Source organism: Anas acuta, chromosome 13, assembly GCF_963932015.1.
Source record: "Anas acuta chromosome 13, bAnaAcu1.1, whole genome shotgun sequence".
In the NCBI taxonomy this organism is placed as follows: Eukaryota; Metazoa; Chordata; class Aves; order Anseriformes; family Anatidae; genus Anas; species Anas acuta.
The window spans coordinates 20,532,866-20,547,720 of record NC_088991.1 but is presented as its reverse complement, the minus strand read 5'-3'; positions in this window follow the sequence as shown (position 1 = coordinate 20,547,720).

Here is a 14,855-nt window from a genome sequence, read left to right as displayed (position 1 = left end):
TTTGGAAGCCCTTAGGTTGTTTCTTAAGGTTTTTCTGCTTCCCTGATGCTCCATTCCCTGATGGCCTGCAGGGAGGTGGGGCTGACTTTATTCCACCCCAATGCTGCGTGTACGCCATGGCCTCGGTTTCCCTTTGAGCACCCTTTTCCTGCAGGTACCCTCTGCGTGGGCAGATATCCACGCTCTGTTGCTGACTTGCCCATGAACCCCCAGGTCCTCTAACACAGGGCTGAAGATCTGGAAAAAGTGGTGGTGGACCCTCTGGTCAGCTGCTCAGGGGTCACAGATGAGCTGTGCAGCTCACTGCTGAGCTGGAGCCAGCTCTGCCACCCACAGGTCCATCAGCAGCTCTGGGCAGACCCCAAGCATCACCCCAAAGTGCTCCGCAGGAGACACCATTAACCTTAGCGATGCAGCCAGCTCAATCCCCGGCTGGTGTTATCCATAATTAAAGTCACACGGAGAAAATAAATCTTGTTCCCCACTAATATGACGGTGGAGCATGTTAAATTATGGTGCAGTTTATCAAATGATTGCCCGGTGCAGCTACCTTCTTTAATAACTTCTGATAAAACATGTCATAAAATGATTTGGGAATTAATACCTACTGGATGATGCTGTGACAAACGGCTATAATATGTTTCGCTACAGAAAGGTGCGGGTTCTTGTTTTATTTAAGAATCTCCAGCCGGATTTCGTATTCATGTAAATAAGGGGCTGATTGACAGGCGAGGGCTTAGGAGAGCAGGCAGGTGGAAGAAGGGCACCGCTGTTTTGCCAGCATCACCTTCTCCAGCAACACGCTTCTCCCACACTTCTCCACCAGCAGCCGGTGGAGGCCGGCACCATTTTGGTGCTGTTCCATCCCTTCCTCCCATCTTCCCCTCTCCCCCTCCTGCACACCAACCCCCGATAACCTCCGGGACTGCAGAACCCAGCCTCCAATATTTTCTTGGTGATAAAGAGGTGAGGAAAGCTGGGTTCGGCTCCTTCCCACCGCCTCCCGAAGTCGTGTTACTGACTGCAGTTAGACACCGTGGTTTCCACCTCCTCCTCGCTTGGAAGCGTTTACAAGTGGTTTGAGAATCCTTGTCAAAATACAAGAGCTGGGAACTGCCAAAGACGCCAAACGGAACTCAAGAGAGAGGAGCAAACAACAAAAAAAAATAAACAAATAAGAAAAAAAAAAAAAAAAGGAAGAAGAGAAAACATCCTGTAAAACTATCGCTCTGTTACACAGGTCACATTTGATTATCTCCTCTGAAAATTGAGTTCTCAGCAGGAGATGTAAATTTTTCACAGTGCAAATCTGCTGTCAGACTCTGCGGGGATTTCCCCTGCGGAGCCTTAATCGGGAGCCCACTCCTGCTCCGCGCGGAGCCCATCAGCAGCGTCCTCGGGCTCTGCGCTGGGCCAGGGGGGCTCCCAGCACCCCGCAGCCCCACGGCACAGGTCTGCAGCTCTCCCCGGCCTTGCAGCAGCCGTTGCCAGCACTACAACCACTAAACAGCCCCCGGCACAGGCCCTGCTGCAGCCACTCAGCCCCCTTCCCCAAGGCATGGTGCTCACCCTCTCTCCTCCCCCCCTGTTGGGGTCTCGGGGGGCTCCCAAGGGCACCCCAGTGCCACCAGGACCCCGTTGTGAGCACCCGGCCCTGCCGGCCCCCAGCTCGCAGCCGGGCAGCAGCAGCTGCCAGTAGCACCCCTATAAAGTCGCAAAGCAGCTCTCATAATCAGCCCCTGTTTTCCCACCCTCATAAATGTCCAAAGCATTTGCATTTTAGGCTGAAATTCCCCATGTTTAATCTCTGCCCAAAGGAGAAAATCTGCGGGGAAAGCCTGAGCAAATTTCTTTCATCCATTTGCAATTTATCAGCAAAAAGAAAACGGGGGAAAACCGACTCTTTTTCTCGAGTAAAAATAGCCTAACCACACTTTTATAAAAGAAATCATGGCTGAAGCAAAACAGTAAAAGTTTGTAACTGGAATCCCAGATAGAACCACAGGCTTTACAAGGCTGGGGAGGGGAAGGGGGGGGAGGAGGGGCAGGACGGGGACGACTCGCTTTAGAAATAAATCAAATAAATAAATAAAAAATCCCCACATTGTAAACTAAATTAGATAAATACCACAAAACAAATATTGCATGTACTCGAGTCCTCAAACAATCCGCTCAGACCCTGCCCCGCGTCCTGTTTTGTCTTTGTTACCCGTGAAAACTCTGGCGATTGCGCTCACTGCCAGCAACCTTAGCAGAAACAGCTCGATTTAAGTAAATATTACGGAATATCCATGGGAAACACATTTTGGGTTGATAAGCACAAGTATATGCACTACTAACCTCACTCAGCAACTCGCGTTCATCCGCAGGCGCCAGAGCAGCGCAGCGTGGCCCTGCAAGGCTGCCTGAGCCTCCACCGCCGAGCGTGGGGGCAAAGTGCTTACAAATGGGCCCCGAGCAGATAAACCTTACTGTCTGCAATCACTCAGTAAAAAATAAAATAAAATAAAGAATTACTTTGATTAAAATCACGCTCCGCAGATGATTCACGGAGGAGGAATGACCAAACCCAAACTCGGGATGCTCCAAGGTCTCCCCCGGTCCCATGGGTTATGGGGTGGCTGTGACATGGGGTGCAGTGGGGACTGGGGAATGGGGAGGTCGCCCACATACTGATGCTGAAGGACTGGAAGGGAACCACGGTGCTGGAAGCATCAAGGTCCTGCCCACACTGATGGGAGTCTGGGAGCTCCTCCTGTGCCACAGGGGACGGAGGGTGCCCCCTGAGCTTGGTGTGGGTTGCTCAGCTTCCCACGGGGACATGGCAGTGCCACCCACCAGCCCCTTCCCACCCTTCTGAGGCAGGGCTGGGGGCTCCCCGAGAGCCGGGGGGGGGAAAAAGGGGTCCCGAGGGGGTCAGGCAGCTGTGCTGTGCCTGGCGTGGTGGCAGGCACAAGGAGGGCACCAGCTTTGAAACCCACTCGTGTCACCAGAGGACATTTGAGCACTGCCTAAGTCCATTTAAACCTGATATGATCCCATAAACTCTGCCTACCTTAACTCGTATTAAATGGAATTGGCTGGGAGTGTGTTGTAACCGAGCTGTAAGTCAGTTCATCTAACTCCTTCCCCGTCTCTCCTAAATGGGGGCTTAGGGGAAAAAGAGCCATCAAGGAGCTCAAACCAGTAATAATGGTGTTATGTTGCAGTAGAGAAAATTAAAGTTAAACATGAGGGAAACCTTTATAACTCTAACTAGGGTTCAGACGTGGAACAGGCTGCTCAGGGAGGCTGTTGAATCGCTCTCCCCAGAGATATTCAAGGATAAGGCTAAGCACACGTCTGCCAGGGATGGTTTACCCGCCTGATGCAGGGGGTGAGAGGCAGCAGGTGAGCTGGTGGCGGTGCCTTCCAGCCGCAATAACTCAGCCGCTCGCGGTGATCGGTGCAGGGCCCCTCCGCACGGGAACATCATAAAGCATCGCCTCGTTTTTGCATAGCCTCATTTTTCACCGTCTCCTGCACAGAAATACGCCCTCTGAGCACTTCCCTGCGCTAAGTGGCAGAGAAGCATGGATCAAGCACCGCAGCCGCCGAGTGGCCCGTGCTCAGGAACTCGAGAGGGCTGCAGGAAACGTAAAATCTCAGAACAAAGAAATCCACAGTAAAACGCGTCGAGGGGAATTGCCGGGCAATGGGAACGCCTCCAGGAGGACTTGAAGCCTCTCCATCCAGAAGGCTGCACTGCTGGGGCAGTGAAAACAGAACCGGCAAGCCGGCATGTGGAGCGGCTGAAGATTTCCTCCTGAAAGCACTTCAGTGAACGTGCAGCCCGTCTGCCTTCGCCTCCCTTTGTTTATAAGCTGCAAATACAGGCTGCAGCCGGCGCTGCTGGGGAGCCCTGGGGTGCCGCCCGATTCCTGCCCCCACCAGAGCCCCTTCTGCAGGGGGGGCACTGGGGAGGGTGGCAGGACCCTATCCTGCTCCCACCCCAGCCCCTGGGTGCTGTGGGGCATCACCGGCTGCTGGATTTTCCCTAAAGCACCAACCCCTGGGGCTGCCTGAGAGTGCTGCGGCACCCAGCAAGTCCTTCTGGCCAAGAGGAGAGGAGAAAAGGGGGCTCTGGGCACCCCAGGGCTGGGGCTGCACCAGGGGGGCAGCTCCCCACCCCGGCGTGAAGCCCCAGCTCCAGCAGCTGCTGGGCCAGGCGTGGAGGTGCTGGGGAGAGACTGGAGGCAGCAGGTAATCTCTCCATCGGCCCTAGCTAATTTGTAAGGCATTACTGAAATGTCGACTGTACATATGTTAGCGTTAAGTCAAGTGGAAGGTATGCTCAAAATGTGATAAAGAAGTGGCTCAAGGAAAGAGGAGGAGCACGGGAGATAAGGAGCGGGACCCAGGGCCACGCTGTGCCATGACCACAAGTGCCCGCTGACAACGTGACGGGGATTTTGCTCAGGGATGTGCCGGGGTGGCCCAGGGTCCCTCTGCCTCTCATTCCTGCACTGTTCCCAGCTCAGACAGACACCTGAGATCCCCGGGTACCCACCTCTGCCCAATTTCTCCCTGAGAAGTGTAAGGGCCAGCTCAGGTGTGGGTGAAGCAGAGCGTGGGCAGCAAGCAAAGAGGAGTGTGGGCGAGGGCTTATCTTGCACACAGCTTTGGGGTATTTCCTCCACGGTGACCTCCCGGCCCCTGCCATCACCACAGTACTGCAGAAAGCAGTGCCCTGAGCCCGGGAGCTCTGCGTGGGCTCCCCTCCACCCCGGCGGTGCAGCAGACCTCTCCTTGGACTGCTCCCAGCGCTGTGGCTTTGAAATGCTGGGAGAGAGAGGAGGGAAGGATTTGCCTGGCCAGCAGATCTCTCCCAGGACTTCAAAGGCTGTTGGATTCGTCCCAAAACAAAATAAGATTTCTTTAATTTTCCAGCAGGATAAGGGGAGAGACCTCCCTGCCAACCTCTGCTGAGCGCCTGTGCAGAGGCAGCGAGCGGGGCAGCTGCGTGCTTCCCTTTCCCCATGGCTCCAAAGGGGAGAGGACATCGTCTCCTCCTCCCTGGGCTCAGAGCAGACGCAGAAGACTGAGTGCCAGAAAGATTGGCAGCAGGAAACTGGAGTTCTTCTTCATTCCAGCAATTTGATATATACACGTGCAGCCTGACTTCGATTTCGGCAGTGCGGGGATCCAGAGGTGGGTGTGCAGCCCAGCCTCCAGCTGCTCCAGAGGCAGGAGAGTGCTTGTGTTTAATGGCTGTCATATTAGCAGTTGCTATTTAATATTTGATGTTTAGTCTGGTTTGTCTGCTTTTCCCTTTAGATTCGGGCCTATTCCAAACAAACAGAGCCAAAACAGGCTTAGGGAGGAATCAGGTTCAAAGATAGACACAAATTGGTTTCAGGCTGGCCGGGCAGCTCGTGCTCCTTGCTGTCCGGAGCGGGTGCAGCTTCTGCCTGCTGCCTTCTGCCCCTCTGACCCGTCAGGTGCTGCGGGGGCACACGGGACACCGGGACCTGGGGCTGCCTCGCCTCCCCATCCGAAGGCTCATGACCAGAAAGAGGCACCAGATGGAGCCACTGGTGGGGAAGGGCTCCCCTGCCTCGTCCTGCCTGGGGCTGGAGCAACACAGGGAATACCCTGCAGCCTGGTCCCTGCTACAGACATGTGTGTGCTCCTGCAGGAGCATCACGGTGTCAGAGACTTCCTCCAACTTCTAGAAACCAGAGTGAAGGAAAAAAAAAAAAAATAATGTCCCTGGCATCTCCTTGGCAAGGTGTGGAGGTGTAACATTAGTGTGTGTTTTACAGTTCATGAGCTGCAGACAGCTGGAAAAATAGTTAACGTTCCTGTTTTACATGCTCCAGCCTGGCTTTCACAGGGAGCAGGTCTCGCAGCTGAGCTCTGCCAAAACAGGCAACTGCAGGTATTTAACTTAGGGACGCGACTTGGACCGTGATGCACCGAGGTCTCTGGGGTTTCTTGGCACAGTGGAAATCAGAGAGCAGGTCTGGTCTCGGTAGGCTCAGCTTTAGGGAACAGATGAATCCAGTGCGTTGTGGTTTGGAGTAAGGCATAGGAATAGCACAAGTAGGAGCAAATCCATCAGTTTTAGGGGTGCTGGACTGGGAAGGCCATGCTCAGCCTGAGCCCCGTGCGTCCTGCAGCGTGTGGGACATCCCGTCCTGGAAGCAGCAGCTGTTTGCAGACCCACATTGCCCAGCCCCTCTCCCCTACCCCTGCCTCCCGGGAGCTCAGGGGAGGAGAGAGGCAGACTTATTTTTTCTCACCTAAACGAAGAGCTGGGTAACCCTGCGCTGACCCCAGATGCCTGCGCTGACCTCCTCACCCAGCGAGCCTTCCCGAGCTGCGCTAAGCACCGGCCCTGCAGCCACGGCCAGACACCCAGGAGCCGGAGGTGGCTGGGGGAGGATTAGGAGCAGAAACTGTCCCCAACTGCTGCAGGGGTGAGGACGTGACCCAGCAGCCCCTCGCCCTGCAGTTTAGTGCCTTGGAAGAGGGGACAGAGCCTGAGGCACAAGGCTCATCCTCACCTCTCCGTGCACACACAGGATTTGTGCTTCTGGGCTTGATGCTTAAAGCCAGGCAGGGTGGAAGCTCTGCGCTTTGGGCAGCTCCGTGTGGTCTCCTTAAGATGACAGACCCACCGTGGTGGCACTGCAGTCTCTGCTTGTCCCTGGTGTTCTTGATCCACCTGGAAACTGCCCCAGAAAAAAAAGAGAAAAAAAAAAAAAGAAGAAAATAAAAAAGATTTGATCAGCTGAAAGCCCTGAAGCTCACCTGTGCTTTGCACAGCAAAGGAGAAGGCACATGGGGGGTGGCTTTGTTATTAACACCAAGCATGGAGACAAACAATGTTCCTCAAGCAGTATCACAGGACAAATCAAACCCACAACAAGGAGAGCACTGCAAAGAGCCCTACAAGGCTTCACAACCTGGTTTAAAATAAAAATTAAACTAGGAAGCGACAGCATGAATCACGGCGCATTTCAAACAAGGAAAGGATATATTTAATTTCCAGTTTATGAAGCCAGTTTTATTTATTTATGATTATGCTCCAGTGTTTAGCTTATGTACAAAGTAATGACTCATTCCTGAGGCAGCTACAAGTCATATTCGGAATAGTACATTTCCTCCATGAGGAAATTAAAAAAACAGTAGTCCTTTCGGCCCCATCATCTGAGCATCACAGGGGAAAGGCTTGACATTTGCATCAGAAGATTTCCCTTGCCTCGTCCCTCCTCTCCTCGGTGCGGAAGCCGCCTGCCCTCCAGGGTAGGGATCTCCTGTGTTGTCAACCAGCTGCACCAGGGAGCGACGTGTCAGCACTGAAACGGGGCTTCTGAATGTTCCCCATTATGGAAAATAACATTTAATGAAAAAAAAAAAAATGCTCCTGTCACAAACATGGCTTTTCTCCTTCGGGTGAGGTGGCAGGGCAGTGGGATTCACCCGCCCCTCACTTCTCAGCCTTGTTCCCACCTCCTCTGCTGGCTCCTTGCTGCCCTTAAGCAGAGCCTTTCACAGCTTTTGCCTTCTGTCAGGGTGATGTTTTCTGTCTGTTTCTGGTGATGCACATGGGAATATCGGTGTGGGAGCCACGGCTCCCATCCCAAGGGCTCACAGATGCCAGTGGGGCTGCAGGAGCCTCTGCTGTGCGAGCGGGCACGGGGCAGCATCACGTCCCCACCACCCTCCCCATCAGGGCACCCCAGGGCAGAGCGCTGGGCTCAGGGACTCCAATTTTTGCACCAAGGCTTCACCAGGAGGCTGCAGAAGTGTCCGTGCTCCCACCTCACCTGGGCCTTTCCCCCAGGATCGCTCCCAACCCGGGGTCCCGACGTCCCCCCAGCCCTGGGAGCTGCTGCAGACCCCTGGAGGAAGCGCCATCAGGCTGCTATTTAAGGCTCATTATCTCAGCTCTGCTACAGGCTTCCTGATAATTCCCTGAATTAGCCAGGCAGCTTTGTTCTCGAGTGTTTTTGTCAGATATCTTGGACTACACCTCGGGGAGGGGGTGGGACGGGACAGGGAAAGGGGGGGTGACAGCACCACTGCTGCGTGTTTACAAGTTCCCAGGCAGGAACTACAACGCTAATTAATTTCTCATTAAGGAAGAAGTTGAAGGATAAAGAAGCATAAAACCAGAGCTCTGGGACATGCTGTGGAGTCCAAAGACATGCACACACTTTTTTTTGCCTTTCATCCCCGAGAATGAGGTTCCTTTCATAGCGCAAACACCTTGCTTTCTGCTTCTCCCTTTTATCGCCAGCTCTGCCTTCCCACAGACCTCCCCTTCCTCACCACGCGTTTCGGGGGCCGTGGCGCAAGGCACATGGTGAATCAGCACAGCCCCGAGGGTCAGGCAGAAATAGGGGATTTCTGGAAGAAGCTCGACCTCGGCCCCGGGGTGAGGCAGTGACAGTCACAGGGAGCAATGACTCGGGTGCAGCTGCAGCCGCTTCCTGCGAGCAGGGGGGTGCAGCCCCAGGGGAGATGCTGGTGACCCCCGTCCCTGCTGCTCCATGAGCCTTGCAATGAGAAATATCTGCTCGGCTTTGCGCCTGAGCGCCCGCACCGTGCTCATCTCTGGCTGCTTTATGGGTCAACCCCGGGAGTTTTCCTTCAGCGAGCAGGGGGCGAGCCAAGGGCACCGGCAAATGGGGTGGGAAATGGCTCTGAGCAGAGGCAGCTGCAGCCTCGCTGCCAGACGGGGAAGGTTTGGGTGCTCAGGCAGCACCCAGAGGTCTTCAGGTCTGGTTCTGGCTTTATGGGAGATTTTTCATGGCCTTGCGGGAAGATCAGAGCCCAGGGACCCAGTCCAGCTGCCACGAGGAGAGCACCAGCACCCTGCTCATCCAGCTCAGCAGAAACTCCGTCACAAGGTTTTTAGTTTTTTTTTTTTATTATTATTTTTTTCCCTCCTCCCTGTTACAAATCTCCCCCAGACAGTGTGGGATCGCGTGGCCTCTCGGAGCCGTGGGGTGACACAAGCAGCCCAGCCACGCGTCCTATTTCTAGATGGGATTTGCCTCGTGCCATAGCTTTTAAGTGCTGTGAAAACCGGTCCATTTCACAGCGCTCAGCGGACTGAGTTTTATAAGATATTTTGTCTCAAACATTAATTATGCAAACAATAAGTTTTATCAGGCAAATAATGAATGTGAGGATATTGGATATGAGTTTCTTGCCTCCTCTTCTCGACACACAAATGGGGGAGAAAATGTTTCCTGTGTAGTCCTGAAGATGCTGAAGGCAGCAGGGGCATGAGGAGCGGTGGGTGGCAGGGCTCTGCCAGGGCCACAGTGGGGACAGTGGCCATAGAAATGCCACGATGATGGGTATGGGGCATGGGGCGGCACATGGGGGTCACATAAGCATTGTCCTGGGGATCCCCTGCTGTCCCCAGGGGAAGGAGGTCCTGCTGCACAGCGGGGTGGATGCAGCCAGAGGGGAGGAGTGGGAGCTCTCCTCCTCCCCACCACCCCCAGCCTGGAGCTCGTGAGCGCATATGCAGAGCTCATGGAACAATTTCTCCTCTCATTTACAGAAGGTTTTTCCCAGCTTGGAATTCAGTTAGCTGCAGTTTTCGTGCACAGCGTGCCGGAGTTGGCTGGAGTTCGGGGAGGTGCAGCCCTTCCCTGCTCCCCCAGGTGCGGAGGGAAATCACACAGTTCATTTTTTCTGGCTGCAGAATGCCTTTTCCTTTGCATTCTTCATCTCTCAGGTACTTAATCACCATGCTTCCTATTCACATGTCTGGTCATTTCACTTGTGTCAGGGCTCCTTAACTAGGAAATATCAAGATGTTTTCACCCTAGAAAGCTGAGAAGCGTATAATTAGCCACCCAGGTAATAAATTACCTGCACTGGCGACAGCCCACTGGGGGAACCTTTATTCTCCATCTCATCCTATTATGCTGAGCCAATTTAGCACATCTGTAGTTGTTTTAAAATAGTAATTTAGATGGAATCATAGCAAAAGGAAGCTTATTAACAACTTAGCTGCCAAGAGAAAGATGGAAGGGACAGAGGCTGAGGCAGAGGGCGAGGCTTGTTCCTGGCTGGAGGACAGCACGAAGGGTGCCGCCAGCCGCGCGCTGGGAGCGCAGCGCAGGAGCCGGGGAGCTCCCTCGCCAGCTTGGCACGGGGGTGAGTGCACGGCATGGCACGGAGCTGGTGAGGCTCCCCGGGTCCCCAGCTGGCAGAGCAGAACCCCCACGGCCACCAGCTGCACGGCCCCGGGCTCTGCTCCTTTGGCACCGCAGCGAGGGGCACTGGGCTCCGCAGGTGACATCGCGGCGGACAGCTGAGGCCACCGGCCATGTACAAATCACCAAGAGCAGCTGCTGGGAAGGAAAAGGCAGCTCCAGCCTGGAGTTAGAAGAAAGAAACAATATCAGCACATGTATAAATACGAGTGGTTAGTTTCTGCCTCCGCGGTGCCGCACTGTAATCCCAGTGCAACCAGCCGGGCCGGGGTTTGTCGTGAGAACCGCGCTCTGCAGGCTCCTCCCGCAGCCTCAGACACGGAATCGCTGAAGCATGTTCGGCAGGAGAGCCAACGTTTGCTCTGGTGGGCATTTTGTCAGCCAGCAGCCTTACCTAATGCACCATGTGCAGCATTCGGGTGAGAATTGTTTCGAGTGCTCCATCATGATCAACAGGAGGCTTTACTTGGCAGCAGCCGAGGTTCCCAGCACTGGCCACCGATGCCAAGTGCAAACCCAAGGGCTCCATGCCTTGGCACTGGCTCCTGAATAGACAAACTGTTCATTTCACCAGGCAAGCCTTTCCTCCTTCCTCCTTGTTCTCGCTATCCACCATATGAGTTCTGTTAGGCACTTTCCTTTGTTACAATGGCCAGGGCTGTGTCAAGAGCCATGCAAGATCCTTCCGCCCTGGACACGAACAAGCTAGCTGCTGTGAAACCTCCCCGTCCCAATCCTGCCTGAAATTCAGCTCCTCCCCATGCTGCTGTGGGGCATTTCGTGATTATGGCAGGGTGAGGGGGAACACAAACCAGTTTGTAGCCTGGAATAAAGGATTAATAAGTGGAGCCCTCAGCTCCACTTTGAATTCAAAGCAGACACTCATCTGGACATCACCACCCTCCAGCAGCAAAGAGGGCTTCCTCACGGCTGGGGCAGCCCCCCCAGAGGGTGGCCACAGGCAGTGGGTGCAGCTGCGCTGCTTGGAGGCTTCAGAAGTGCCCGTGCCCTCTCCAAGGAGGGGCTGCAGCTCCCTGTGGCACTGCCGAGGCTCTGGGTTTGCTCAAGGGCTGGGAGGCAGCAGGAGGTGGAAGAGCAGGGTGTGGTGTGCAGGGGCACTGGGCAGCGTGCCTGAACCCCCATCCCACCTCCCTGCCCACCCGTACACTGCTGGCTCCAGCCAGCCCCCCCCGTAGGAGAGCTCAGGCACCCCCAGGAGGCTGCTCTTAAGGCTCTTACCCAACGGGACACTTAATCCTAGCCAACTCCTCACAACGAGGACCTAAACCCACATGAAAGACACCATTTTTCCAAAAAATCCTTCATCATCTGGCAGCCTGGGGAACACATCTACCTTGAACAAAACATCTCCTGGCATTTCCTCTGCCATCACCTAACCACTGACTGCTGCTTCAGCTCCCTCCGTGCCTCTGCTTGCTGCTTGGATGTGCCAGAGACCTGGGCTGGCACAGCAATAGCCCCCCCAAATAAACGGGCTGTTAGCAACTGCTCCGAGCAGGCAGGGCCTGAACATGGGGCACCCTCCCAAGGCCACGTACTGTTGTTTTCCTTCCTCCAAACACAATGCTTAGCATATCTCTTTGATTATATAAATAAACAAGAAGGATATGCAAAATATTTCACTGCGGCCCTCTTCAGAGCGCAGCTACAAGGTGGTGGAGCCCAGGCACTGCTGCAGGTTGCCTCCAAAGTGCGTCCCCATGCCATGAAACTACATTGTCCCCTGGTGGTCGCCTGGGCACGGGGGGGGTCCTGGCATGTTGGGACCCCACAGCTCGGGAAGACGGGGGCTGCATGGGCCAGCAGCAGATTTGCCTAAAAAAGGCAGAGCAAAGCATACGAGGGGAAGCTGTTCCCTGCGGTTTTATTTTTCCTTTCTTATTTCTTATTTACACAGGTTTTTCGAGGTCTGCTCTCATATTTTTGCTCTTTGCAAATGGAAAAGAGCGACACAACATACCAAAGTCCTGACCCTGAATGGCTGCAGTAACCCTCTGCTTCAGCCCACCGAGCTCCCATCCAGCTAATCAGCTCCCAGAAAACCAGGCCATACGTGAACATCCCCCTTTTAGATTCCAAAGAGGATTTTTCTTTCATTTGGAGGCCAGCAAAGGCGCCTCTTCCACGTAACCCCAATGCCTCGGCTGTGTGCGTGCCCATGTCGAGCAGCCGGCGGTGCCTGCAGCCCCCCGAGCCCACCCGCGGTGCCCGTCTCGCACCCCAGCTCTCCCACCCTGCCTCCTGCCCAGATGGCTCGGAGCAGGCTGTTGTCAAATCACCGCGCTCCGGAGCTGCTCAATATATCATGTGCCTTATGCTTTCCTTGAACGGATCGTTGACCCCACTTCTCCTCATTGTCTTTGATTATCCGAGGACATCCCATTCGCTGCCTCATGCATAGCTCCCCGGAGGATTCCAGTCCCTTCCACGTAGAAAACCAAAGCAAATGTCCTCTCGTTTTTTGGAAGGCTGGCTGCGTCCCTCTGATGAATCACCCCTCCCTCTGCGTCCACGTTCCACTGAAGGGCAGGGAGTGGAGGAATGGCTGTGGCTTTAGTCAACTGTACATTGAGGAAAACAGGAAAAAAAATCTACTTGACTCAAGCATTAGTTAGCAAATCAGATTACTCTCCACTTCATCTATATTATTTAGGCTTAATTGTATTACTGGGGCTGTAATACAGTGAAAATACAATTATTGGCAGAGAGATTGCAAGAATGGCATCTTTAGGAAGGCAGGAAGAAAGGGCACGTGGCTGCTATTGATGAAGAAGGGGCTGAGACCTACCCCGTGCTGAGACAAAGACTCCCCTCCTTCGGGGATTCCAGCTCATATCCTAAATTAGGTTGGAGCTGCCGTGAGCTGAAGGCTTTCCCCCAGTTGCCAGATTGCATCGGCTATCACTGAGCTGCCGTGTGGCTGCTGGTGGCCGGGACTCTGCAGAGGACCAGGGCGGGATGGAGTTTGCCTTGCCTGACGGAGGGAGGCCCTATCGAACACCTTGGCTGCAGTGCCAATAAACATCCCACTCCATTACAGCCTGCCAAGGACCACGAAACACGCCGATCACTCTTCCATGTACAGTTATTGAGCGCGCCATTGATTTTGCCATCCCAAGCACCATCGCACAAACCTTTCCGCTGCGCAGTCATTACAGACCCAGCTTCAGTACTTACTGCTGCTCGGGAGGCAGAACGCCGGGGGCTGTTTTCCCCTCTTGCCCGCACCTAGGGACCAGTAAATCCCACCCCGTCTTCACAAAAAAAGCCTTCTTCCCAGGAGCAACACTGGTTTCCAGCGGAAAGGGGCTCGGCCCTTGGACCTGCCCAAGCCAATGCTTGCGCCAGCACCTGCGAGACTGTCACAGCCAGGGGAGAATTTCCTCCTCGGAAGTTTAAAGACAAGTAAGACTCAGAATAATTAAAATCCCTTCTGCAATGCCATTAAATATAAATACAAATGGTGTTAATATCTCTGGTTACTACGAGAGCATTCCCAAGCACCCTCTAATTGTCTAATTAAATCACTAAGGGCTTAGGTTAGTGACAAGGTAATCCTTAATGGTGCCTTGCTTGTACATTTATATAAGGTACAGTACAAGATTGTTGTTTATCTAATTAATCCCCAAGGTCAGATTCAGAGCTGGTGTGCAAGGTAATGTAATTTAGGTCCCTTGTATTTTGTCAGGCTTGCTCAGACCTACTTACACCCAATTGCTGCTCAGAAGGAGATGAAGCGACGCAGCTCGCGTGCCGCGGAGCAGGAAGGCAGCCCCAGAGCACGCACACGGAGCTGTCACCTCCTCTGCCCTGCTCTTGGCCAGACCCTCCATTTCTCTTGCGTTTTGTTGTCCTTGCACTGGGGTGGTGTAAGGGGAAGGGGGAGCAGCACACCCTGCAGTTTGGGAATCACATCCCAAGCCAAAGGAGATGAGGAACAGCAGACTCTAAGGAATCTGTATCCCCCTGCCTTGCTGCATGGGCAGGATGTGCCACCCTGGATTGCTCCCGAGCATGGAGAGGGGCAGATGGAGAACCTCCCTCCTGCCAGGCAGATAATTGCAGGAGCAGATATTTTCTTCCAGAACGAGCTGCAGAGGCTGAACCCACTCCTGCCCACCTCCCCTCCCATGGCAGGGCCAGCTTTGAAGCGTACCAGCTCCTGTTGCTCATGCTCCAAACACCCCCTCTTGCCAGATAAAGGGAGTCTCTAATGCCACTCATCACAAGTGCCAATGGAAAAAAAAAAAAAAAAAAGGAAAAAAAAAGGCAACTTTTATTTCCCTCTCTTTGAAATCGCAAACCCCTCCCTCCCTGCTTCTAATGTTGGATCAGACAACGCTGATGGCTTTGGATAGTAACCGCTCGGTCTGAATTCCTGGGCAGGCTGTCAAGTTGTCACAGACCGTACATGTGCAGCGAGTGGATGGTGCTCCATTGTCCACAAATCAGGAACAGATGTGAACATCCTGACAGCCACGGGCTCCCGCGGCAGCCTGCCTTGGAGGAAATAAAAGAGCAGCCGAACTCCCAGAGATGCGGCGACTGCTTCCCCCCTTCCCGCCCCATTTCTCACAATGAAATATGCAAAATGTTAAGAACAATGGG